General features: G+C 38.6%; 1 long non-coding RNA gene across 1 annotated transcript in view; it reads right to left on the bottom strand.

Annotated features, from left to right (window-relative positions):
* Nucleotides 1-17,496: 17,496 nt before the first annotated feature.
* The window catches only part of LOC121913697, a 34,480-nt gene continuing 24,801 nt past the window's right edge, over nucleotides 17,497-27,175 (bottom strand). Inside the window, exon 3 of the long non-coding RNA XR_006100349.1 lies at nucleotides 17,497-17,997. This is a non-coding gene — a long non-coding RNA (uncharacterized LOC121913697). The remainder of the gene's footprint in view (nucleotides 17,998-27,175) is intronic.

Below are 27,175 nucleotides of genomic sequence, written 5' to 3'. Positions count from 1 at the left end.
CACACTCTGCTAAGGTCATAGCCCAAGGCAGTCAATAAGAGTGGTGAGCTTTTGTGTTTGCCAATACTGGCCAGCAAACATTTTGACACGGCTATATGCTAGAGATTCACATGAGGAGGAGCTTCTCGGATGCTCAGATGGAAATACATACACGTAATACACACACATTAAGATAGGTTTGCTTTGTTTTGATGTTAAAATAAAATAAAAATATGACACTTCTTAACCTCACAGTAACCAATACTCTATAAGTTGATGCAAACCGGATTTAATGGGGCCTTTGACACTCAGCCATTGTTGCAACGGTTAAGCATCCAGACATGCAGGCAGGCAGGTTAACAAAGGGAGTAACATTCACATCAGCTGCACCGTCGCGCACTCTCGTGTATAAAAAAAACACACTCAGAGCTGTGTGCACGCTGCTCCAAAATCCTACAGAGAGGAACATTAAGTCATACAAACACCTTGAGTGTCAGCCTTGGCTGTGAAAGGGGGGAAGATGGATGGTCTTTAGCCTCGGCTGCTCAGGCAGTGATGAATGACCAGATAATTTTCAGGCCACACACACAAACAAGCACATGAGCGCACACACCGACGCACACACACACACACACACATCTGAATGAACACGCTTGCAAAAACATACCTATAAAAAGCACATAAATTTGAACAAAGTACAGTATGTGTACTCACGCACAAGCGCACAAAAAATACACATCCACACAAGGACACACATGTATTCTTGCACAACACATACACACATGTGTACTGCATGCAGACGCCGCCTCTGTCTCTTTTAGTCCACGTGGGCCCGGCTGTGATGTATCTGTGTATCCATCTCACACTCTGACAGTACAGACAGGTCTTCTCTCTGGCTGTAGCGTGCGTGTGATACTCAACCTCTGTCCTCCCTGCTATATGTTTCCATACTCTGCCCGCTGATGACTGACTGACTGCTCTCTGGAAACAGATCCCACAAGAATCCATCGCTGTTCCTCTCAAAATAGACAGATGGAGGCAGAGGATATTGGTTCGATATAAAAAAAAAAAAAAAGATGGACAATTACACAGAGCTGTTTTATGGTGTCCCTGGAGACGTTGGGATGAGGACGGATGGAGAAAAAGTTGAAGGGAGCACAGAGAAATTCACATGCAAGGTAGAAACAACAGAAAAGGATAGAACAATAATCCCAGTCAGCATGTTTTTTTTCTTTTGTTCTTTTTAGAGGTACTGCATGTGGCATTTTAACATCAATAAGTCATTACCATGTCTGAGAAAATTAATGTGAACCAACAAGACCATCATTAACAAGACTGGCAACCTCATTGTATTTCAGATTATGTCCCGCTGTGTTGGATTAAACAAGAACACAAAAGAGGAAGGCTTTTTTGTTTTTCCATTAGCACAAATACAGCTAAAGCTTTATATTTTTGCATAACCAAGAATTCTAAGGAATTACATTAATGTCGGATGAATCTGCAGCACGCAATTTGCATCCAGTGCCAACATTCAGTGCCAAAGCAGGAGGTAGCATGCCCTATACTGTATGTAGCGGAGTGGAATGTAAGGGTGTGGAGTTCAGGGTGGTGAATGACTGTCATGAAAGAGACTGGAGTCAACAGTTAATACTGGCTTTTTAAAACCATTACCACAAATGATCACTAAATTTAAGCAAGTCGGTTATTGTTTATTTGCCATAACCACAACCTTTCCCTAACCTCACTCACCATGTAGCGTTCTACGTAGAAAGAAATAATTTTTATTCATCATTTTTTGGCATTGGATGTAATCATCCGATATCATTTGCTTTTTTTTTTTTTCCAGCAATAGGGTTGTCTTGCGATGCCAGATGGTGAACAAATTGAGTGAGTATTCTCCTTGTGAGATTTCTGGCACTCATCGATTTTTTTTGTTTCTAACAGACCTGCTGTCTGGTCTGCCATCAGGTCTGGGTTACCACTTATATTTGTGGTCACCCATTCATGGACATTTATTTACTACCCCGATGGTCAGTCACTCACAAAAGCTCATTCACCCTTTACTGTTGATAAAACATATGCTTGGGATGTCCACGCTGAAATATTTGATTGTAAGTTTACAATAAATCATTACAGTAGTGAAGTGACTCTAGCTGCATACATTGAATTACTGTGATACAGCTGTGCTGCTGTAAAACTGCAGCAGTCCACTGCTTGAAAAATACATCAATCCCCTGTATTTCCTTATGTTAACTTAATGCAACTCAGTATTAATAAGTAAATACTGCAAATTCTGCTTTTAAACATTTAGCACCAGGAAACACTTTCTCATTCAATGGAATAGGAAGGTGTTAAAACTTAATTACATAAATACATATTAAAATATTTACATAGTGTTTTTCATGATTAATGCATGCATGAATGTATGGGTATCATAAATGCATATATTGTGCAGAAATACATAAAGTGGTTTACCTGAAGAATTTGTCATATTATTTAACACCTGTCACTGGTATAAGCTCTGTTCTCTAAGAAAAATGTGCATAGAAACTTTTCCTGGCGATGGAGGGTGAGTACTTGACACATAAAAATTCAATTTAGCGGTGAAGGACTCCTTATAACCAACCCCGTGGCTCAGAACTGATAATCCAGCAGATTCAACTTGAGGACAGTGTGAAAGATCCTTTGAAGATACATCACGGGTACGCTGTGGGGCTGAAGGTTTTAGTTCTACATTCATTCTGACTGTAGGCTGAGAAAGGTCTGGGTGCCTTGTGACACACCTAAAGAAGACGTATTGATCATAGGTGTTACTGCAACACCTTTATTAAAATAGTTATTAATGTTTTAACTGTCTATTTCTGATTGATCATAACACAGAACTTCATGAAAACTTTTTCTTTTGCTGTTCTTAACTCAGCCCGTGTCTTTCCTGGGAGAGACCCCATATATATTTTCTTGTTTCGGGTTTGTTCAGAATAAATAGACACAACACTAAGTAGTTTACATGAGCAATAACATCCACCGTGACTGGAGAGACAAAGAAAAGAGCAGCGCATACACAAACTCACACTTCATCAACAGAAACGGAGAGCACACAGTATGATTGACAGGTGATCTCTGCAAAGTGCAGTGCAGAAACACCCCAGTAATGAGCACTCAGTACCTCCGATGGAGCCCAAACAAAACAAAACGTAAAAAAATATTCCATGGATTACCATTTAAAGAGAGTCAAAAAATGTAAAGGAGATGGAGTCGGTAAAGTGAGAGGAGTGCTAAGAAAGCCGAGTGTGGATAAGAGTATTCACATGGTTGGGCTTGTCACTTCTCCGTCTGGCCTCCCAGCCTCTCTGACCCTCCCCCCCCCGTGTTTCCTCCTCTTCCTGGGATGATGGAGATGGGGAACTGAAAGGGTGATCACCCACTGTGTGTGTGTGTGTGTGTGTGTGGGTGTGTGTTTGATGATGTGTCTACATGTGTTTGTGAATATATACGCTTGTGTCTATGTGCACATTTTTGTCACTTTGTGTGGCTGTGTGCCACAATGTATGTGTAGTTGGTTGTCACAGTGTACTGTATGTGCATTTGTTGCATCTGTGTGTGCATACCTGTACATTTGTATGTACACTCTCCTTCAGTGTGTGTGTGTGTGTGTGTGGTTGTTTATCATCGGCCTGTCACCAGTCTCAGGGTGCTGGAGACACCCGATCTGTAACAGGTGGATACACTCCAGCACACACACACACACTCTGCAGAATGTAAAACAGCTCGGCTTGCAGCCATCAGTCTAAATCGCTTTTCTGACGATATTATCTGTGTATGTGTGTTTGTGCGTGTGCATGATTGCATGTGCATTTTGTGAACTTAATGAGTAACGTATATATTTGTCTGTCATTGCATATGCAATGCATGTGAAATGTTGATTTAGCATGCAAATATATCATAACAGTGCTGTTTTTGAATTTGGCAAAGGTTTTGTCTCTGTATCAAGGTGCAAAGATTTGCACACATACAGATGCTCTCTCTCACTCTCTCTCTCTATCTATCTCTCTCTCTCTCTCACACACACACACACACACACACACACAGAGGCAGCCAGGCTATGCCTAGTTAGCGTAATGACACATTGGAGGGCCATCAACTGTCCAGGAAGATAAACAGTAGTGACTGGAGGGCCCATTACTCCCAGTCATGCCTGAAGGAACACATTTTAGATGCTCTATCATTACCGACCATATTAGCTACAGTAAAAACCAAGAACAGTGAAGCAATAGGCTGATTCTGTCTCTGAGGAATACTGTAATGTTTTGCAGGATAAACTGTTTAATTTGTTCATATTTTGGTTACTTTCTCCAGTTTCTGTGAAGTGTTTGGCTCACAGTTGATGATGGTGAATGTCAAACAAGATTTCAGATGCGTTAACTATTCCACTTTCTGAGGTAAACACCGTCCAGCAATAAAAATAGTAGCACAAACACCACCAGTATTTTTAAGATTAAAGTTATAGTCCGACATTAACGGAATACTTGTTTGCTTTCTTGCCTAGAGTTAGGTGAGAAGATTGATACCACTCTACACACAAATAGTGGTATCAATCTTCTCATCTAAATCTCAGCAAGAAAGTGATTAAGTCAGGGCTGTAGTGGAAGGTAAATAGCCTACACCATTTACTCGCCTCTTAAATTATAAAAGCATTAGCGCAGTACCCCAAGTGTTTAGGCATACTTCACACTGCTCATACGCTAAAACCGGGCTCCCTCTGTTATAGTTTTGGATGTAATTTCTCGGATCACTTGTTTTAGAACACTGTATCCTCATGTCAGCAGCACTGTATCCTGTTAACACAGAGCGACCAGCCACCCACCACTTATTCATGGTCCGATTTAAAACAAACGAACCCTTACGCTGAAGCTAGCAGGCAGAAAAACTGTCTGGAGCCACTTTCGCTGAGCAGACGAATGAATCAGAGTTTTAAAGGAAGGACATTTGTCATCTGAAAAGTGCTGCATCAAAGAATAATCTGTTATATAAAAGACCAATGACTAATGAGCACACAAGTAAGGCTAAAGTTGTTTTACATTAGTCTTTACCCATTAAGTTCATCTAGCTGCTGCTTTAATGTATCTTCATAGTTCAAGGTAGCTGCCTGGCTCACAACCTATAATACCACGACATTATATTATGTTGTTAATTGCTGTAATTAACACCAGGCGAGTTAAAGTGGTGCTTCATGCAATGTCAGATTTTTAAAACAGTGTTTTTTATATTTCCAGAGAGTGAACAAGGGGATGAGGAGAGAGAGGAAACAGAAGGGAGAGAGAAACACAAGATGTAGGAGTGGAGACAGAGAAACATGGAGTGCAATGGATTAAAGATTTAAAGACAGAGAGAGAAAGGTGGAAAAGAGAAAGAAACTGGTTCAGAAGCAGCCTTGATGATAGAGAGACATGTAGGTTACAAATTCTGAGAAGGCAGAAAACTATTTTTTTTTAAGGTATAATCTAAATCCAACTGAACCTATGGCCCTCACTGACACGACAGAATAACTGAAGGCATGTAGGTCTTACCTGCTTTTTTTTACCACCACAGCCTTGGATTAAGTGTATTTTCCAAAAGGTTGAACTATTCCTTTAATGTTTTCCTCTTACATCTTGTGTGTCACTGGATGTCCTTTAGCCTGTGTATCTGTATTGTCCTATTCTTGAGATGTAGTCCGATTAGTCCTGCCTCCAGAGCAGCTCTGTCTTGAAGAACCCTCAGTCTAAATGGCTTTTCACTGATTTTGTGATTTTCATGTCTTAAAAACACCACTGTCAAATTATTATTATTATTATTTTTATCAAAACAAGAATGTAAAACCATTTATGTGTGTGTCACATCCAGAAACTGCTACTGCCTCTTCTACTTCAGATTTGTCTCAGAAATCTCAGGCTACAACAATTTATTAAAAACAACCTTTGCAGATATACAGTCGCCTTGACTCAAGTCATACATCATGTTGAATAGCACGAGTAAACATATTGGAGATATGAGAGTTTTCACCTAAAATGCATCATTTTATCATATAATTAATGTCTGATCCTTTTTAGGCACATCCTAGTCTTGTCCGGTGTGTGTGTGTGTGTATACAGGTGTTTTTGATGGTGTTGTCAGTAATGTGTAGAAGGATTGGCTTTATTGATGGAACAGCAGCTGCAGGCTCAGCACTTCCACCGGCTCTAAAACCTGGCAGGACAACTCTTCTCCGGGCCGGACACTGGTGTTGCTCAGCTACTGTGTCTGCACAGATTCGTGTCCTGATAGCTCAAATGTTTTTTCAGAAGGAGCCGGCGTTTGGGGAATTTATTGGAAAATTAAGTAAGGGTGGTGTGTTGTTTGAGGTTTTTTTGGCGAGAAGAGAAGACTACCAGCATGTCGCAGATCATACTGTGCAAGAGTGTCTGAAGCCGGGATGTGTGTGAGAGTTTTGAACGCTGTTTACGGCTGTCGTTTAGTAGAAGGTATCTAGGAACGTCTTTTGAACGTACCTCTGCTATCAGAAGCTGCTGCCACCTGCTTAAACAAACAGATTGAGGCTCAACTTTGTAAGAGTATTTGAGGAAGAGACACAGAGTGAATTGTCACTAAACTTTTCTGCTTTGTTGGGGTAAACCTCTCCGCTATCTGATGGCCTGTGATTAATTATCTTCCTGAGAAAACTGGGCAGAAAACATGAAACAGAAACTGTGTCTTTCATAGCGGCTTCAGTTCAAAATGAGTCTAATCAACATGTGAGTCTAATATAGATTGTAATTACAGATATCTCTCAGCATGGAAGTTAAGGGTTTACCAATTAATGGTTCAAAACTATAATTACCGCTCTCGTGGAAATTAATTGTGGGGTTTGGCAGTCAAAGAAGGTAATTGGGAATGAGAGTTTAAATTTGTTTTAATGCTGTTTTAAAAGACAGGTGGATTTTTTGTAGTGTGGAGTGTTTTAATGATGACGTGTATAGGTGGAATACTATAAAAGAAGAGGCAATAGAAAGCATACTGCAGGATTATTACTTTAAAACAGCATTAACTGAATGTTTGACAAACCCAGGCTCATCATTTGTTATTTATTCACCTGATTCCTTCTCTGTCTGGTCTTGTTTGCTTTTCTATACGTGTTTGGATATTTAGATCACATCTGTGCTGTCTGGAGCACTAAGTGATGGTCAAGCTGTGAAAATAAAGAGAGAAAGAAAGAAAGAAAGAAACAAAGAAAGAAAGAGATAAAGGCACATTGGACAGTTTAATTATATCAACTTAATTATAAGGAATTTTCAGAGTATAATTACTGTGAAATATTATGTTAGCCCTCTCCTCCAGACCTTTATCATCTTGAATCTCAGGATATTAATGCGTACCTCTGTGAAAACTGGGTCAGTTTGGCTATATTTCCAAGGTAACAGAGGTCATAGATACTTCATCAATATCAATTTTGGCATGAATCCCAGAATATATCAGCTTGTGTGTGTCATGTTTTATGGACCAAAATGGTTTTGTCTTTTTCACCAAAGACATCATTCTAGCCATCACATCAAGTGTATGAGGCACAGAGGAACAATTAGAAGCTGGACATTTTAATTAAAATCTGCTAAGCATGCATTTTTTTTCATCCATTAAAATCTACTTCCTGTACAAATAGTCTGATAGATTATAATACGAGGTAGATTTCTGTCATTAGGTATTTAAGCTGCATAGCTGTAGATAAGAATAGATGGATTTTGTTTACCGTGTTCTACACAATTTATAGCTGCTCGGCATCGGCAGAGTGGATGTTGAACAATCAGGATCTGTCTCAGCTCTGACTGCTCTTTATCGCTTTGCAAAGAGGCTGTAATAAACTTTAAACCACATAAACAGTCAACTCAAGTTATGTTAATTTACTTACAGAGCACATTTGAAAACAACAAAGTGCTTTTACAAAGAAACACTTTTGCAGAGAATTTTAAAAAATCGTAAATACAAAAAAATACTAAATAAATAGGCGAGGAGAACCATTTATTAATAAGAACAGTATATGACCAATCATGTAGTCATAACATTATTCAAAAAGTTAAAGAAAAAAGAAGGAGGCCGACATGATTTTCTTCTTATAATTAACAAATCTCACAACAAATCTCTAAACTGTTATTGGCACCTGATACAGAACAATTTGTTCCTAATGAAGATGTAAATCTGTAATAACTGGACACGGTTTCAAGTACATGGTTTCATTTCTTAAGTAGACTGATTAATTTCCTCAAACAGCTGGGCACTGTAGCTGTCAGTAAATGTTACTCAAACAGGAGAAAATAGTGCATTTGTTGGGGACTATTTTCAACCGTGGATCAATATGCGCTGGTGAGTAGAGCAGCAGGACAGTGTATGAGGGACTGATTCAAAATAAACTACAGTGCCCACATTCATCCTAGTGAAGAAACATGTGAACCAGAGCAACAGTGTGAGTTACTGATGTGTTTGGAAAAAAATGGAGCTCTATGGCACAGAGGAATAAGCTACATCTGACTAGGGCTACATAGACGATAGTTGTATTTGATCAATTTATTGTTGATTTTGGATTTTTATTAGGATTTGTTGCCAGATCTGGAAAATGCAGAAATACTTGTAGCAGTAAATATATGCATTTTTTAATTTACAGGTATGGGTAAAAATGAAGTACATACTGGGAGGCCACAAGTGAAATTGGGGAAAACAAAACAAAAAACAAAAACAGTAAAAAGACATTGAATAATATTCAGTGTTGTAGAGTTTTTGCGAGGTACTGTTATAGTGAGGAATGCAATGTGACATATGTGATCATATGTTCACGATTCACTGAAAACATGAGTTAAATGAGTAAAAGTGCACCCATGCTAGAGAGGAGTTTGAAAAATATCAGTAAATAGGGGAAGTTTTAGCACACAGCCAAGGGGCAACAGCTGAAAATGTGTGATCACATTTGGATTTTAATTTGGTGCTTGGAATAATGATCAATGATTAGTCAGTTGATCTGGAGGTGGAGGACGGGCTCAGGAGATGTGAACTAGTGCTGGTCCATGTAGTGCTTAAAAAACAAATACCCTATTGTTACTGTTAAAATGAAATATGCTGATTATGAATGCTCATGCACTGCATTACTAAAGCTGATTACCACAACCTCATTTATTTCAGCTGCACCTGGATTGCTTCTCCTCCAATATCCTTATGATATTAAGTTGATTACATCATTTCATCATGTAGAAGTTGGAATGTGAATTTGTTTTACCATGCACAGATAGTGTAAACCAGCTGCATGCAGCCATTCAGAATGTTTAAATTGACTTTTAGGATATAATATATTCTAAATGCCCTTTCCTTTTTTAAGCAGAGTTATCACTGATTATACAAGCAAACACAGGAGCTCTACTTTGGATCACATATGCACAATGAAACAGCTTGATGAATCGATGAATTTGCATCAGCTCCAAATAACATTAACCTTATTTCACCTGAGAAACTCCAATCTCACCTCTGTCTGACCTGTAATTTAACAAGTCCTTCTGCGGCTACTTTCTCACTCTCCCTTCCCTTCTCAGTCTTTGACTCAAACAAAGACACCACCATGCACACCACCCTCTTTCTTCCTCTTTCTCTCTCCCTTGTGTTGGCGATTTTAGACTCTTTTTAGGGGTGCTCAAGCACATCTTAATTTCATGTCAGCACCCAACGATATAATAATGATAATTATCATTATTATTGTTGTTATAGTTATTATTATTATAATAACAAAGTCGACTTAGACTTAGAAAGTCTGGTTATAGTTCCATGGTGTGAGTAGTGTCAAAGAACATTAGCTGACACAGTTTGCTAGCTAGCAAACTCGCTCAGCTAATATTAGCCCTCTGAGCTAGTCTGCTCGCACACTTACCAGCTAACGAGCTAACTGATGCACTTTATTATTTTAGTTAAAGCAGCCACAGTGTTTCTTATTCTGATAGATTTGGGTTCAGAGACTGAAACAATGTTTTGTACATTTCTTGTCATATTTGCCTTGCTATAACTCGATTCTTTACTTATTTTGGAAAGTTCTTGTCATTATGATTAAGTATTTGCCTCAGGTTTCATTAACTGACTGCTGATCCTCTCTCAAACAGATGTATTGTCTTGAAATCTGTGATTGTTCATTCTGAACCATTATTATTATTATTACACACTACAATAGACCACCCAACTAATTGGGTTCTAGCTCCTACAGGTAACATTGTGCACCTAATTAAATTGAGGTGAAAGGGGTTGAATAGTTTTACCAACAGCATATTGCATTTTTCATTTTCTTAAAAAATATTTTTGGTGTAAAACCAAATCTCTTTATCATATATAGAAAAATATTAATGTATTAATTGTTATCCAGTTAAATGAGTGATTTAGCAGGTGGGCTGAACATTTTTGTAATCACTGTATGCATGTCACATTCTCATTAGGGGCTGAGCCCCCCCAAAAGGTCTGATCCTAGAATCGCCCCTGCTCCCTCGTCTAAATGGCTGTCATGAGTCATGCGGCACATTTAAATGTTAAATACTAAGGTGGAGGTCATGAGCCATTTCCCACCACATTACCGGCTAATAGTTCATAGCTTAAAAACATTACCAGTCTGGTCATATTCTCTTGGGTGGATATTAAGACCACAGAGCTTGAATGGAAGGCAGGAGCTGTATGACTCAGGCTTTCACGGTGGAGATTGATCGTCAAAGTGCAAGTTGTTTGTTGGGGGAGACAGATTAGCTCTGCTGAGATGAGGAAAAGCTTTTCTTTGGAAGGAAAGAAAATATTCTGACACTGTATAATAGAAGGAACAACAATCAGTGAGAAGTTTTACTTGGTTGTGTGGTGGTACACACAAACACACACACCACTTACTGTATGGGAGATGATCTGTGTCCCTGCAAGAATTGTCTTTATACAGCCTAGTTGTAAAATGCACATGTAAAATGTGCATTTTTTACTTTAGTGTAGTGTGTGCATGTGTGTATGCTTGTGTGTGTGGGTATATTCGTATAAATCAGTGTATGCATGTACAGACGGGTGACAAATTAAAGGAAAAACCAACATAAAGTGTCTTAGTAAGGTGTTGGCCGCCAGAACAGCTTCAATACACCTTGACATTGATTCTACAAGTCTCTGAACTCTACTGGAGAGATGAACACCATTCTTCCAAAAGATATTCCCTCATTTGGTGTTGTGATGATGGTGGTGAAGAGCGCTGTCGGTCCAAAATCTCCCATAGGTGTTTAACTGGATTGAGATCTGGTGACTGTGAAGGCCATAGCTTATGATTCACATCATTTTCATGCTCATTAAACCATACAGTGACCCCTTGTGCCCTGTGGATTGGGGCATTGTCATCCTGGAAGAGACCACTTCCATCAGGATAGAAATGTTTCATCATAGGATAAAGGTGATGACTCAGAACAACTTTGTACTGATTTGCAGTGACCCTTCCCTCTAAGGGGACAAGTGGACCCAAACCATGCCAGCAAAATGCCCCCCAAAGCATAACAGAGCCACCGGATCCCTTCATTGTAGGGGTCAAGCATTGAGACCTGTACCAGTTTTTCCTTTTGTCCCCCGTCTGTATAATGTGTGTGTGATTCACATTTTTCAACAATTTCAACGTTGTCTCGATATAAATAAATATTCTATCAGGCTGACCTGTTGACTTGCCAAGCACAGCTGTAGCTAATGACTTTAACAATGGATACATTCCACTTAGGTGCTCCAGCGCTGAGGCATTGTTGTACTGTTCATGCTGAGTCACTGGCATGGCTTCCTGGCACACCTAAATTAAATGAATCCACCGTTAATGTTTTCAGTTACACCTGTGCTGTTGCTGCAATGGCAAGTCAGAATAAGAATCAGAATCCGTTAATTAGCCAAGTATGCTAACTAAGATTTAATTATCATGTACAGTATGTGTTTATTAAAGGGAGATTAGCTCTCTGAGCAGAATTCTTGTTGTTGCTCAGATTCTTTGAGAGCTCCCTGAAAGAGCAGAGCCTTATCCACCGAATCTAACTGTATAATCATTTCCTATAAATAGTCAGTCCCTTGACGTAGATGTCTCTGACTAAACTCCCAGTTAATGATGCAGTATTCTAAAATCTTCTAATAGATTTATGGCCAGAAGATAAAATAAAACAATGTGTCTTTAAACAAATATTTCAAGGGACAGGCTAACTAAGTAACTCACTGTGATTGGTTTGAGACTAGTTACCTTTGCTATATTATAGAATAGACAATATCAATGTATACAGTGTATAGAAAGGTGCTTTTTAATGTTGTTTACAAAGCTCCAAAAGCTTTCTTTGAACTAGTTTTAAGCCGCTGTCAGGAGGCAGCCAAATGATGCTCATACTGTAGAACTCAAAGCCAGCTGCCAGACGGCTTTTCATCTGTGTGAACAAGGCTTGTGTTCGCGTGTATCAATGTGTGTGGGTGTGTAAGTCTATAAGATCACTTTGTGTGTGTGTGTGTGTCTGTGTGTGTGTGTGTGTGTGTGTGTGTGAGTTTCCCAGCATGCAAGCTTGACAGCCCAGCTCTAATGGATGGTGTCCTCAGATTTAAAAAGGTGAACACAAGTCCGACCGGAGTTTCACTCTGCAGTTTGTCACTACAAATTGGTGTGTCTGTGTGTCCTTGTGTGTATGAATAAAGGTGTGCGTGTCTGTATTTAATAAAGAACAGCTTTGCTCAGCTTTATGGGCTGCTGTGTACGTATATGTGCATAATGTTAACTGTCTGTGTTTTCTGTATCTGTGCTGAAAACAGAAGCTTGATTTCCGCCTCCAGTTGGCCTTTTGAAGAAATGAAGTGTCTACTTGCTTCTGTTCATGCTGCGCTTTTAGTTTGTTTTAATCTCTAAAAATACACACTCGCTAACAGAAACATAAAAGCCGTACAGTTCCTATCTGTTCAAAATAACCAAATGTCCAGATATTGTTGTGTCCTTATCAAATCATATTTTCAGCGAATTAACTTCTTAATTTAGCAACTTGCTGTAATTCTGAAATGTGTCAGTGCTGAATGCCTCAACTTCATAGAGGAAAACTCTTTATTTAACTCCCTTAGGGTGTTCTTGAGAAATATCAAAGAGATGAATCTTCTTCTTCACTGTAGGCAACAGGCAAATGTCATTGTAATACAGATACTGTAAAAAAGACTTTGAACGAAACAAAAAAAACTTAGGTTCTATATATTTCTATAAAGGAATGTGGGGTTTTTTTTTCAGATCTTCACCCAATATTATTCTGATTTCTTTTTAAAGAAGTAGATTGTTTTAAAGTTATTTCCACCTGGTTTGTATGTCCCCATGCATCCAAAAGTTGTATTTCCCAATGCAGTAAGAGAATGTTCATCATAGCACGGCACAGACAAGTTTCTGGAAGTAAAGAGTGAATTGGGGAGAAAATGAAACGGAGTCCAACAAAGTAATAAAAAACATCAATAAACACTTCTAAATTCAATTTATTTTCTGCTGGAATTTTGCATGATTTCATTTTAATTAAGATTTTGTGTTGAGTTTTTCATTGTAAATAAACATTTTACATTTCCAATTTTAATGAATGATATCTACTGTAATAATAAATGTTTAATGATGTCAATGTCCTGTACTAAATCCTGCTAAGTTAAAATCACACCCTTGTTGTAAACATGTTCAACCCAAAACACAGCAGAAAATGCCTGAATAATGAATTCAGTGTCATTAGTGTGTAGATAATTTATGAATATTTTTGTGGATGACAAAAAGTAACATTAAAGGTGAAATGCTGAAATCACATTCCTCATTCAAAATTATTGTATAATGTGCAAAACAAAACATGATTGTTTTTATAATGAGTGTGGATTAATGTTGAGAAGAATTGGTTGGGTTACGACGTTTCCTGTTGTAAATATGTTAGTTCAGCTCCAATGAATTAGATTATATTTATGTTAATAGGTCAACCATGAGAAGACAGCTTATGCAAATGTTGTTTATATTTTCTGTTTAAAATGCAATGAACTTCGAACACATTGAATAACTTGCGTCAGTGGTTAGCACTATTTCTTCACTGTGGAAGCTCTAAATCGCCCAGAGGCTATATGAAATAATATGGTTTATTTAAAAAAGAGAACCGACAGCCACCCACTTTGCAGAGGCTTCTCGTGGCCATCACACGTACTCCTACAGTAATCAGTGAGACTTACATTAATGCAGTCCTCCATTTCCTTTTCCTCAACCCACCTACCTTCTGTCATCTGTATCAAAATGATGATTATCAAGTAGGTAAGACTGGGATAAGTGATTCAAGTTCTCTAACAAAAGTGAGCCAACTGCATTCTAAAATGAATGGCGTGCAATCAATATTAATGAGAGGGGTCGCTTGTAGTGACAAATCTGCGGGGATTTGATTTTATGGCCCACAACATTATTGTTTTGATTCAATATCATCAACACCAGTTCCAGCCACAGATATTTTCAGCAAAAAAACTCTGATAAACCCACTTTACACGACCTGTCCAGCACCGAATACACAGCGAATAGACAAAGTTAGCCAGTAGCTAGTGAACATAGTAGAGCATTTAGCAGCTAAAAATTCAATTACAATTTTTCTGGAATTTGTGAAGACCAAAACAGAGCTAAAAGGAGAGTGAGTGCTGGACTTATATGCATCAGTTGGTCAGAAACACAACTCCAAATCAGTGCAAATGTTGCTCTGTGTCAGCTGGATATATAAATAGGAAACTGTCTGCTGCGGTTAAAAAAAACTGTTATTTAGCATTTTAGCATTTCTTTAAATTTAGCATTTGCAGTGTCAGTTTTATCTCTGAAAATGGTTCAGGAAATACACATTTCAGTTTCATCTGGTTATTAATCTATTTTTCCAGCTACCATTACATGTAATTAACAGGAACTATCATTTAATCCACTTAAAGGACTAGTGTGTAGGATTTAGTGGCATCTAGCAGTGATGTTGCAGATTGCAACCAACTGATAACCCCTCCCCTCACGTGTAGGAGAACCTACGGTGGCCGCGAAACTTGTGAAAAAACATGAAAAGCCCTCTCTAGAGCCAGTGTTTGGTTTGTCCCTTCTGGGCTACTGTAGAAACATGATGTACAACATTGCAGGCTCTGTGGACCCACTCCCTATGTAAATATAAAGGGCTCATTCTAAGGTAATGAAAACACAATGATTCTTTATTTTCAGGTGATTATACACTCATTAAAACATACTTATGAATATTACATTCCATTTCTGTATTATTAATAATATGTAATATTTCTGCCAATGGATCCCGCTAAATCTTACATACTTGTCCTTTAACAAAACTGGAGTCACTAGTGGTAGTCACGTCCTTGCTCAGGCTGTATGATGAATAGATTTGATCTTTCTCACTGGTGGTGGTGTCATATGTACGTCTGGCCTGCATTCCGCTGCATTCAAAAGAAACCTGCTGTGCTGCAAAGCAGATGGATGGACTCCGCACACAGTCGAGGCTTCAGGTATGAGCTGCCAGCAAACCAGCAGTATTTGACCCATTTAGTATCAGCGGCGCCAATGCTTTTTCTCAGCTCTCTTTTTCTCTCCATCTTCCAACGGGGCTCAACTTTTTCTACAGGTTGTGCTTACTTTGGGGGTATTTTTGTATAAGTCAGGGATGCCAATTTAAACAGGTAACAATATGCAGGTAACTTTTAATCTGATTTAAATCATGCTGACCGTGTCATTTCTCTGATTTTTTTCACAGATTAGCATTTATGGGAGTAAATCAACTGAGACAGCAGAGATGTTTTGTATTTTTTCATTTTCTTTTGTATTTAAGGGGGAAAAGTCAATATAATAATTATTTAACAGCATAAGTGCATCAAATGCCCATAATACACTTAATTACTAACCATATACAACAAAGAGTTGCATGACAATTTTAATCTTGATATGAAAATTACACAACGTATTTTTCTAAGAAAATAGGGGAGCAAAAGGAATAAGAAGAGTATGAGCCTTCTAAATCTACATCTACTGTTGCTAGACAAGCAACAGTAGTAATAAGAGTCGCATAAACTGGAATATTTTCAAATGAATGCTGACCATGAAGAACTCAAATAAATGTGTTTGTCCAAAATGCATTTATTAAAACAAAGCCATAGAGCTAACACTAGGCCTTTGGAATCAAGGCACGGGATGCAGCCACTACAGGTGAAATGTCATCACATTTTGCAGGACCAGAGATGATATGTGCATAGGTCATTAAAATTCGGTTGTAATTCTATGTGCTCACACAGTCAAATAAGCCATTCCCTGAGGCTACTGACTTTAAAGTACATTTTGTTTTCAGTTCAGGGTTATATTTGCAATTATTTATCAGATGTAACTAACTTTGTTCACTTTAACTTTAAGAGTGCTTTGGTAGGCATAAGTAAAATTTGGACCATTTCTTTGAGGAACTGTGATGATGAAGGTCTCTTAAAGACCCCTAGCGGACAATTTGTCCCTTTTAATCATAATGAAATTTCACATAATTAAACAAGACTTAGTGTCTGCAACCATGTACTGTACTTAAACATGGCAGCGCTTTAAGCTAAATGCTAGTGTCAGTATGCTAACATCCAAAGGACATTGTTAATCATTTTAGTTTGGCATGTTAGCATGCTAACATTTTTTAATTAAACACAAAGTACAATTGACAGATCCCAGTGCACCTAATAGGTCAACTGAATAATTATTATATTTCAAGAACAATCTAACAAAATATTGCATTATCAACAATGTTGGTTTAAAGTACAATCTTGTAATAATGTTAGGAAACCACATTGACACAACAGCATTCTCTTTTGGCATCTTTACTGTTATCTACAGTAACACAGAGTGTGCAGAGACAGGTTTCTCTCTCTCTCTCTGGGGATTTATGAAATAACATAAAATACAATAAGAGTAAATAAATCCAGTCCCTCCCACCACCGTTACCCTGCAGGGTATGTTACCAACACAAATACAGTATGTAGGTTAACATTATAAATAGACACTGTGTGAATTCTAGAACAAAAACTACATTTCCCATGATGCCAATGAGCATATGTGTTCACTGCACACCATCCATGGTGCACACAGTGTGGCTCACTAAAATACAATACCAACTAAATTCTACAGAAATAATATTGCAATATATTACATGTTACAATACTCTCCATTTCCTGTATTCACACATTAACTTTATAGTGCACTTTGAGCATGAAAACTAAATAATGTAATTGGGCACCACATCTGCATACCTCAGTTGTATTTCCAACTGAGGGAAATGCAGATTGCTCCTGTAAACAAGTGTGAGCTGAGCTAGTTCCAACATTTATGAAAATAAAATAACATGAGTCAGGAAACAACAGATTTTCATGATAAATTGCAAACAAAGATTTAACTCAAGTCAATTTTATTTGTACAGCCCGATATCACAAATCACAAATTTGCCTCAGGGGGCTTTACAGTCTGTACAGCGATACAACATCCTCTGTCCTTAGACCCTCAATTTGATAACATTAAGACAACATAAATGTGTATAATACTGTGAAATGTAATGTTACATTAATACCAACTAAAAGAGAAGTGACACAGTATATCATTCACTAAAATTTGCTGGAATAATAAAACAACTATATTACAGCCTAATGGGGGATTCAACAAGAATCTGAGTTTTATTGTAGTGTAACCACACAGAGATTCAGGACACATCAACGTCAGTAAGTACAGTTTCACCTGTACTACTGGAGCTAGTGGGGGTTAATTGTCTTTTCAAGGGCACACAGCAGTAGTAGCACTTCCAGCAGTGATGTCTACAGCTAGATCACAATCTGAATTTCTTGTGGCCTGGAAATCTCCACAGAGTGCAGTGTGAAGCAGGCTGTAGGTCCACTTCATGGACTTCACATTCTTTTCAATTTGTTGGTTTGTTAGCCATCCATATGCCAGAGCATACCGCATCTCCACTCCCTGCTGTACATCTGAGGAATTAAACATGTGACCTGCCTGTAAGTTTGAGGATGTGTTTGTCAGTTCGTCATTCACTTAAACTTAGCACACAGCTTAACATCAGCATGTCACAGAAGGAAACATTTGGAGCGTGAATGTCTAAGAACAGGCATATCCTGGAAAGATCTTCTGTCTGGTATTTGGGATTCAGTGTGCGCACTTTAATATCCCCATGTCATTCAGGTTTAGCTATATCTGCTATTTGAGGATTAACACCTCCTGACAACGGCAAACATTGTGTTTCCTCATCTTTAGCAGATCACACAGGGAATACCAATAAGCTTTGTTGCAGTATCTAGAGAGTTGTGAGGTCCCACTGGCACGGGCCCGAGGCCACGAGGGGAGCCGAGCCCCCTCAGTTGAACTTTCTGCACCCTCTGTTTAAGCTTTATGTATCTATAGAAAAATAGACAATACAATTTTAGTCTATTTGCATAGGTTTAGATAGACAGACAGAATACAGAATACTTAGCCTGCTTGCTTTTTGTGGTTGTTAATAGAAATTTCGACCCTAATTCAATTTCCCCCCCATTGTTGCAATCCACAGACAGGAGGGAAATGACAGGGAAGTGAGAGAGAGAGCTGCAAGCCGCAAACAGCTTTTTCTATGTGCTTCCCCTTTGATTTTGTAACAGTACCCTTATGTTGTTGTTATTTAGCCTTTCTGAGGCTATTGCATGGTTAAATCAATTTTATTTTATGGAAAAAATTGCCCCCTCACAATTTTTAACAGCCTCCTCAGTCACTGGCGCTGGGTTTGTACTGGCATTCCCACAAAACCAATGATATACCATGGCTGTGATCTTTGAACGTAATATTAAAGATAATGTTGTGCTCTTTCTTGTACAGCGTGTGATTTACACATAAAAAATCACTATTATTGTATTTGAATACAATTCACATTACTGCAATGCGTCCACATTCATTTCAATGGATCTTTGATTGCATTTTAGATTGTATAAACTCAAACATTTTCACTAAAACAAAATGCATATTGTTCATCATGTCTTGTAGTAAAGTAAAACATAATGCATGATACAGTTTCATTTTCAAATTACTTTTTTTTTGTGGAAAAACACAATGTCCGTGGATGCAGCTCTCATCCTCCACATTTTTCACATTCCTGTAGGGACTACAGTATTTTTAAATAAACGTTTTATTCTCCCAAGATGCATCACAAAGAAGAGATGCTACAAGATGAATACCAAGTAATCTAAGTCTCTTCAATTTTTCACACTTTAAAATGAAAACTTCCTTCTCCAACCCCTGTACATGACAAAATTGATTCTCATTACTGCAACATGAAATATTACTTCTTTGAAATAAGATTTATCAATATATGATCAATATAAAGGTAAATAGGTTCCTAACATGAACTATGACAAATCTTTTGCTGAGTTGTAATGGCTTCTCCATTGTTAGTGAAATGAGCTAGCACCTCTCATCCTCTGCAACACACATCTCATGTATCGCTACACTGTGATGCGTGTTGCGGAAGTGATAATTTGCCCTTTTTTAAGTGAGTTATTGTTTTATATTTTATTTTATCTGGGTATTGTAGTGCCAGTAGAGCTACCTACAGGTCTGCTATTTAATTGATTAACATATTAACTTGATGTTTTGCTGATTAGTATTACAGGGTTAAAGCTAGCGCAAAAAAGAAAGGTACAGCAAGTGCTAGGTAGAAAAAGCATAGAGAGAGGATTTATGGCAACCCAAAACTCCTGAGGTACAGCCGGAAGGAAAGAGAAAAGTCAGGAATCAGAGAAGTCATTGAAAGGGTGTTAAGCAGGTCTTATCATGTGTAGCTGTTATTACATAACATCTCACATCTCATGTTATTACATACATCTAACATGTTATTACATGTTAGCTTCATTGGATTGAGTCCCATCGGTTGTTATACATTGATCTCTCACTCACTGTGCATTTTTTTGGGTTTTATATTAATCAATCAGTAAAACAATAGATTGTAGCTATTGGAGGAAAACTACATTCTGATAACATGTATTGCACTTTCAAGTATCAGAGAGGAAAACAAAATTTAAAAAAAACAGAGGATCTTACCATGAAATAACATGAAAAGGAAAAAAAACAGTGGAGGTACAGCAAGGTATTATGCTAAAAAGAAAACCTTAAATGCAATCTTGAATTTGACCCTTCTCTCCATCAACGAGCCAGATGCTGCACAGGTACAAGTACAAGATGTGCAGGTACCACTAAGCTCCCCACAACTGCCATTCAACTGCCCCCCTCCTGTACAGACCTCCACCCCCAAAAAGTGAGAAAAAGGAAGGCGACGGTAATCTCACTGAGATGTCTTTTTTCTTTTTCTGTTTTCCTTTTTTTGAGGGTGGGTTTGAATAAGCTGTTGTATGTGATGATGGGCACACCTCAAACACAGCTGTGGACTATCATGCAATTATTGGCTGTATTTAAGCACTGTGCCACTTTGTGATTGATGTGTCTTGAGATTTGTTAGATACTCAGAATAAAATCATGATTTCTCTCTGTCTGTCTCTCCAGCGCTTAATATTGGTATTTGTCAGGGAATATTAGACCGGCTGAACACACACAGGGTCATAGCTGACAGAGACGGTGCCCCTGTCTTCTTGTCTCTGTTCTGGTTGCCAGAATAGGTTTTGGACAATGTGTCTGTACAAACTGTCTGCTCTGTTCTGTTCCCAGGCAAGAGTTCAGCTTAAATGAATGTAAGGGCTCAGAGAAAATTACCTTATGTAAAGTACTCTTTGATTGTGCATGGCCTTCTTCTTCCATCATTAGAAAGGAAATTATTTTGTCTAACTGATCAAAACCCTCATTTAACCCTCATTTAAGTGCCCAGTTCACAATTAGTACTTGTTTTAGGGCTAAACAAAAAGAACGTGTCACTCCTCTCAATATATACGTTGCCAGAGGCTTGTTGACATAGTGACTATTTGCAGGGTTAGTTGGAGAACTGGTGTAGCTGGCAAGCTAATGGCTAACATGCTAGCGAGCTGGAACCATGCTGGTGCTGGTCATTGTAACTCTCTGAGCTTCTTTCTATTTTCTCTGTACTCAGCCCTTGCTTTTTTTTTCTCAACACTGGAGTCATGCAATAAAGAAATACTGGAGGGAAAAAAGCTCTTTAAGCTAGCGAGCTTAAGCAAGCTCAGTCCAAACTATGACTTCACACAGACGTTGCAAAATTGACTCTTGTCTCATAACTGTCTTTGACCCTTTCCTCTTTTGTGGAGCAGTTTATACTGCAACACAGCTAATAAGCTACAATAACTTTCTACATTTTAGACTCTCTGACTAACCCTAACCCTCCATTGAAATGAATGGATTATGCTGCAAAACTTTCCTGTTTTAAATGCTGTGTCCCAAATCATTCATTAGCAGAAATTAGTGTACATGCCATGGACACAACTTTTTTTTTATTTTGTGGAATTTTTGAGAGCACAATATAGAGCAGTATTTTAGACTTAGAATTTGCACGCTCAAATAAAATGACTGACAGTAAATAGTGCACTATATAGTAAATAGGTAGTGATTTTAGACACAACTTTGGTGTAACCCAGCCTTTAGATATAAACTTAGGTGAGAATTAAAGGCCCTGTAGACACCCACAGGTGTTTTTATTGCTGATTAGAGCTCAGGTAAAAGAGAATGGTAAATTGTTCAACCTTAACAGCTGAAAGAAAACTAAGAGGAAAATGAGGGAGATTGTAGGGGTGAACCAAAGGGTGTGCAGGGGCTGTAAAACTAAGTCATCCATGGAAACTGTTTGGAAAAGGGCAGGCACTTTCAAAAAATACTTTGCAGGTGATGAACCATCTGTCTATCACTTGTGATGCTGATTGGTCTGAACAACCAGTGGTTTGGACAAAAGCACATAACTTGAAGCCTGACAAGATGGATTTTCGCGTGATCTTGTGATGTTATGATCTCGCGAATCCAGCTGCCTTGTTACACGATTATAAACTTTACTCTAACCTGTACCTGTACATTTTAATTTGAACGCAGCAGACTTTTTGACTTGTCATAGCAGAAGCATAGGTGTTACTGAAGTGTCCCAGTAAGTCATGACAGTGTGACAGTGTGACAGTGTGAAAGCATGGACCCTTAAACTGAAGCAGCTAAATGGAATTCGGCTATTATGACTCCAGTCAGGGAAATCTGGCTCCCCTGGACTTGAATGCCCAATTATATTATATTACTGAGACTCTCTTATAGCTGTTGGTATGGTTGTATTTTTCTTGTTTGCTGTGTTTTGTCCTTGGTTTATAGTATATTCTATTTTGGTTAAGTAAAATTTACCCATTAAGTTACAACGAATGTGCAATCTCCCTGCTTCGTCTAACCCAACCCAACCCGAACTGAGTTGTGACCGTGCCAGTGCTCAAATGCATTTGAATTATTACCAGGCAACTTAGCAGTACCTAAAATAAAATAAAAAACTAAACTTTCTGTCCATGAACTATGCAATGATGCATTTTTAAAATTAAGTTTTGGCAATTTCACACACACACACACACACACTGAACCCTCTTGTAAAGCTCTTGGTTAGAGCAGTGAGCAATTAGTGGATTGAAGGAAAAATGGCTGACATGTTTTTTGATAGCTGATTAATTGTTTAAAATGATTTAAAGTTTTAAATCCAAATGCCTAACATTTGCTTTTTTCAGATTCTCAAACATTAACATTTGGAACGTATCTCAGTTTTATATCAATTAAGACAGATACACTGAAATGATAATTGTCAGTAGAAGTGTGAAGGCAAAACTGGAAGATTATAACCAAGGTGGTGTGTTCTTAACAGACTGAAAGTCCAAAGCAATATATAAAAATAAAAAGAAAATAATCTGAAATGAAATTTAAAAAAATAATATTAATAGCAATATTAAGTACTTACAAAAAAACACCCATAAATGACACTTTGCAGACAGGTATTTTTCCAGTCTCATTCAGAACAAAGTACTTGACTATCAGATCCCTTGTTCTGTGTTTTGCTGGATTATCCACTTTAGGTCTTCTCTGTTTAACTGGTATGATATCCATGTAAGACAACATACTGGCATCCTGTTTTACTATATCTGTTGTGCACTCAGTTTATCTTGGTTTACTCCTCAGTAGGCAGTGCAGACGCCTGACAAACTTTTTCTCAATTGTGTTTTAAAGCAATTGAGAGAACTAGTCTAGATTAGTTAGATTGAGGGTGCTATGAAAACCAAGAATACATCAAGAACAGTATATAAAGGGGTCAATCAGGACAGGAAATGGTTATTAGAAGAAGGGCTGTTTATATTTGAAATGTTTTTCATCCCATCCAACCCTGCTCTACCTGAGAAACAGCCTTAGTTAACCTGGTGTGCTGAGCTCAGAGTTGCACTGATTTGAGCCAGTTGTGGTGAAGCAAGGTCTCTTATTTGGTGTGAGATTTGAGAGATTGATTTGAGAGCAATTGGAGCGTGTTGGCAACCCTGTATAATGTTAACCAAAAATGTAAAATGATGTTCTATTACTAAATTTCAGCACTGAGGTACTTACATTCATGGTTTTGTATAGGCATATTAACCTAAAAACCTATTACTGGGAATCTTGAGAAAGTTTCAAAGTAACTATGGTTACTATGTCCCCGTAGTACACCCGAATGTGCAAATATGGAGTTGAAGGTAGCCAGAAGGAAACAGAACTTGAAGCTGGACATAAGGTTGACATATCCATCTGTACAGCAAACACTGTCCACATCAGAGTCCTCGTGATCTACACTGTGCTCAAACACTTCTCGTAGCTCTTCTCTCCTCTTGTACACTGTGTTGACCAAGCAAAATGAATATGTCCACCGTGTTAGGGCAACTCTGGGTAGTCTGTGCTGGCATGTCATCCTATAATTTTGTGTGTTTAGGTGAGAAAAACGCTGCCAGGCCACTGAAAAAAGATTTTTTTTCCCCAGATTCAATGTGTGCCTGTGCAATTGCTTCCTTTACCCTGACCTCCATGTAGACCAGAGGCCATCACCGCAGCTCCATCATAACACTGAGCAATTACCTTTGAAGTGCATCCTACCTTGTTAAGAAAGGCAATAATGTGAGCTGCAACAGCCTCCACCTGCTTGTGCACAGTGACATCCTGCAATCTGAAAAATCTCTCCTTCACTCCACTGTCAGTCACGTAGCGTAACACAAGTGACATCTGTGCTGAGTTACTCGCATCAGTTGTCGCACCAACATGACCACTACAAATGGTGTGTTCCTCACCTCTTCTTTCATTGAATCCCTTAACACATCTGCAGTGGCACTGATCAGGTCATTCTGATTTATTCTGGATTTTGTTTGACGTACCAGTAAATACCTCAGATGTTGCCAGGTGGCATCTCAGCTCACTATCGTATTAAGCTAAGTAGTCCAACACCTCCAAATAATTCCCCTTGATCGCCAATTCTCTGCTCTCGTCATGTCCTTTAAATAGTTCTTGCTTCCCCAAAAACACCACAGTGTGGATGAGCAGTTTCAAACTCTCCCTGTTCTGTCTCACCTTCTCATTGTGTGCAATGGTCACTCTCCACTGTTACTCAACTGCAGATCAATATGTGCGTCTCCTAACATTTTCAGAGAAACAGTGGCACACAGGTGTCCGAGGGTAGACTGATGTTTCACAGCTGCTTTAGTTAAGCAACTCAAATTATTAAATCCTGTACTGGACCAGGGCCCCTTGTTGGGACTGAAAAGCAAGCAATCCCAGCAGTACAGCCTGTTGGTGCGCGGACTGCCCGTTAGCCATGGATAGCGACTGTAGCTGCTAGCTTGAAAATGCCTCTGGTAGCTTTTGCTAACTTGCACCAATCCGGCGGGTGATGGTCGACTTTTCTAGATAACTTCTAGTTTTTCTTTAGGTAATCTTTAAAACCCACTGTTTGTCAAGGCATATTAGTCCAAGTTTATAACAATGATCTAGAAAATTATTATTTCAGTGAATAAAAATAATTAAAAAAATATTTATTAGGCATACAAAAATTCTTCCAGTAGTCTTTCTTAGACCTTCACTGAATACCTTGAAGGCCCTGAGAGTTTCCCTCTGATACGTTCATATATGACATACATCTGCACAAATAACTTATCTCATATTGAATGCGGAGTAAATTTCATCTAATATTTTCATGGCACACGATATGACAGTCTAATGTTTGCATGACTGGATAGCACAATTTAAAAGTAGTAATCTATATTATTTGCTACGTCGTGCAAAACCACACCCTTCCGCATGAAATACCAAGTTTTTAGGGAGTCCCTGTGACTCAAAGGCTGCATTCAAAAGCATCCAAATGTTGAACGCTGGTACTTGAATCCAAAAGTTGAAACACTTGACATCTATTCGCTATCTGCTTGAATAGAGGAGTTCATCAAAAGGCATAAACAAGATTGTGAAAAGTTTTTTTATGTTCTCTGTGTGGGTGAGAGATAGAAAATTCTCTGTGTGAGAAGGCGTTGGGGATTTGTTTAGTGAAACAGAGGCAGAAAAAAACTCACCATGTTGGTCAGTTCATCTGCATTGTGGGCTGCGATAGCGAGGAAAGCTCTCCAACTTAACCATAGGTCTTCCTAATGCTGTGAAATTACCCCATATTATCCCCTCTTGCAGGAAAAAAACGCTACTACATCATCGAGTAGACCACATAATCAAAATGCAGACACACACGCATTCCCACACACACAAGACTGCAATTGCTTGAGCCATATTTCTGTGTACGGGAGACAATAATAAAACATGGCTTTGTAGGAAGGCATCAAAGAAGATGATCACTGATGCACACCAATGTGATGTGACATGCATTTTGATCAAATACACGTTCTGCATGTGCGTACAGCAGGAATGCTCACGATGCTCCCACACACGCATTGGGCGTGCACGCACACACACACACAAGCCGTCCACAGCTGCTAATGAGGAGCCAAAGGGGGCTCCCGCTCAGCAGCCAATTATCCTGTCCCTTCGGAGGAAAAGTCTACGCATGTGTGTGTGCGTGAGTGTGTGTGTGTGCAGATGTTTCGAGCCACTCTGGTTTTCTCTATGCCAATACGACAACAGTCTTATTTACATAATCTTTCAGCGCTAATTATGTCTATTCCGCTTATGAAATGTTTCCTGGTCTTATTTGAAAAACACGGAATGTTGAACCTCACTTACCAGAATGTATCAGCTCAGTGTTATGAGCAAAGTAAAAAAAAAAAAAAGAAGAGCCTGTTAGCCATGACGATGGCTCTTTATTTCAGGCCTCACCCCTTATTTTGCGTCAGCGCTGTCATTGTTATGTTTAGATCTGTCTATTTGATGACCACAACTGGGTTGATCATAAATTATGAATAGAGTTTGGGGCATAAATACACAAAATAATTAAAAAGGCGGCCTGTCAATGCCACAAAAGGCAGAGTATTTCAGTCATGAATGTGCGTTTTGCATCAGCGGTTTGTCACTGTTGTATCAAGCCTTGACATGATACAGTAGCAGCTGTTGACGTACTGTATCTGCAATGTCCTATTCAGACAGGTGTGTATTATATGAGCTTGTGTGTGTGTGTGTTTGTGTGTGTTTTTGTGTGCTGTTTCCCACCAATTCTCCAAACCTCTTATAGGATAATCACACTACAAAAGGATCATTCTTTCTTCCCCTCTGTTGCATTTCTCATCCACTTAAGCTCATTTAGCCAAAGTGTTCCATGGTGAGAACCGTCAATTTGACAGGTCTGAATGGGAATCTATGTGAATGCGACTGTCAGTGTGTGTGTGTGTGTGTGTGTGTGTGTGTGAGAGAGAGAGAGAGTTGTGGTGTAAAGGCTGTGTGTTAAGTGTAATTGTGTCATTGTGAGCATGGCTGCCTGGTTAGAGGATGAGGTACTTCACATTAATGCTCCCCTCCTATCTAAATTGCTTCCAGCTGAATTATTAGCATATTCAAAGGCCAATTTAGGCCTGACATAGAGACTCCACTTCAACAATGTGACAGTACAGTAACACGACCATCCTGGTAATGTTGCCATCGCATGTGTGAATTTAAATATGTGTATGCGATGTAAATGTATGGATGTATGCACTGTGTGTGTCTATGTGTGTTTGTTGGTGCATTTGTTTGGATTTGCAGGCTGGGCATCGTGAGCTTGTCAATAAG

The sequence above is a fragment of the Thunnus maccoyii genome, chromosome 15, assembly GCF_910596095.1.
Source record: "Thunnus maccoyii chromosome 15, fThuMac1.1, whole genome shotgun sequence".
In the NCBI taxonomy this organism is placed as follows: Eukaryota; Metazoa; Chordata; class Actinopteri; order Scombriformes; family Scombridae; genus Thunnus; species Thunnus maccoyii.
This window is presented reverse-complemented; position numbering and strand designations above follow the sequence as displayed.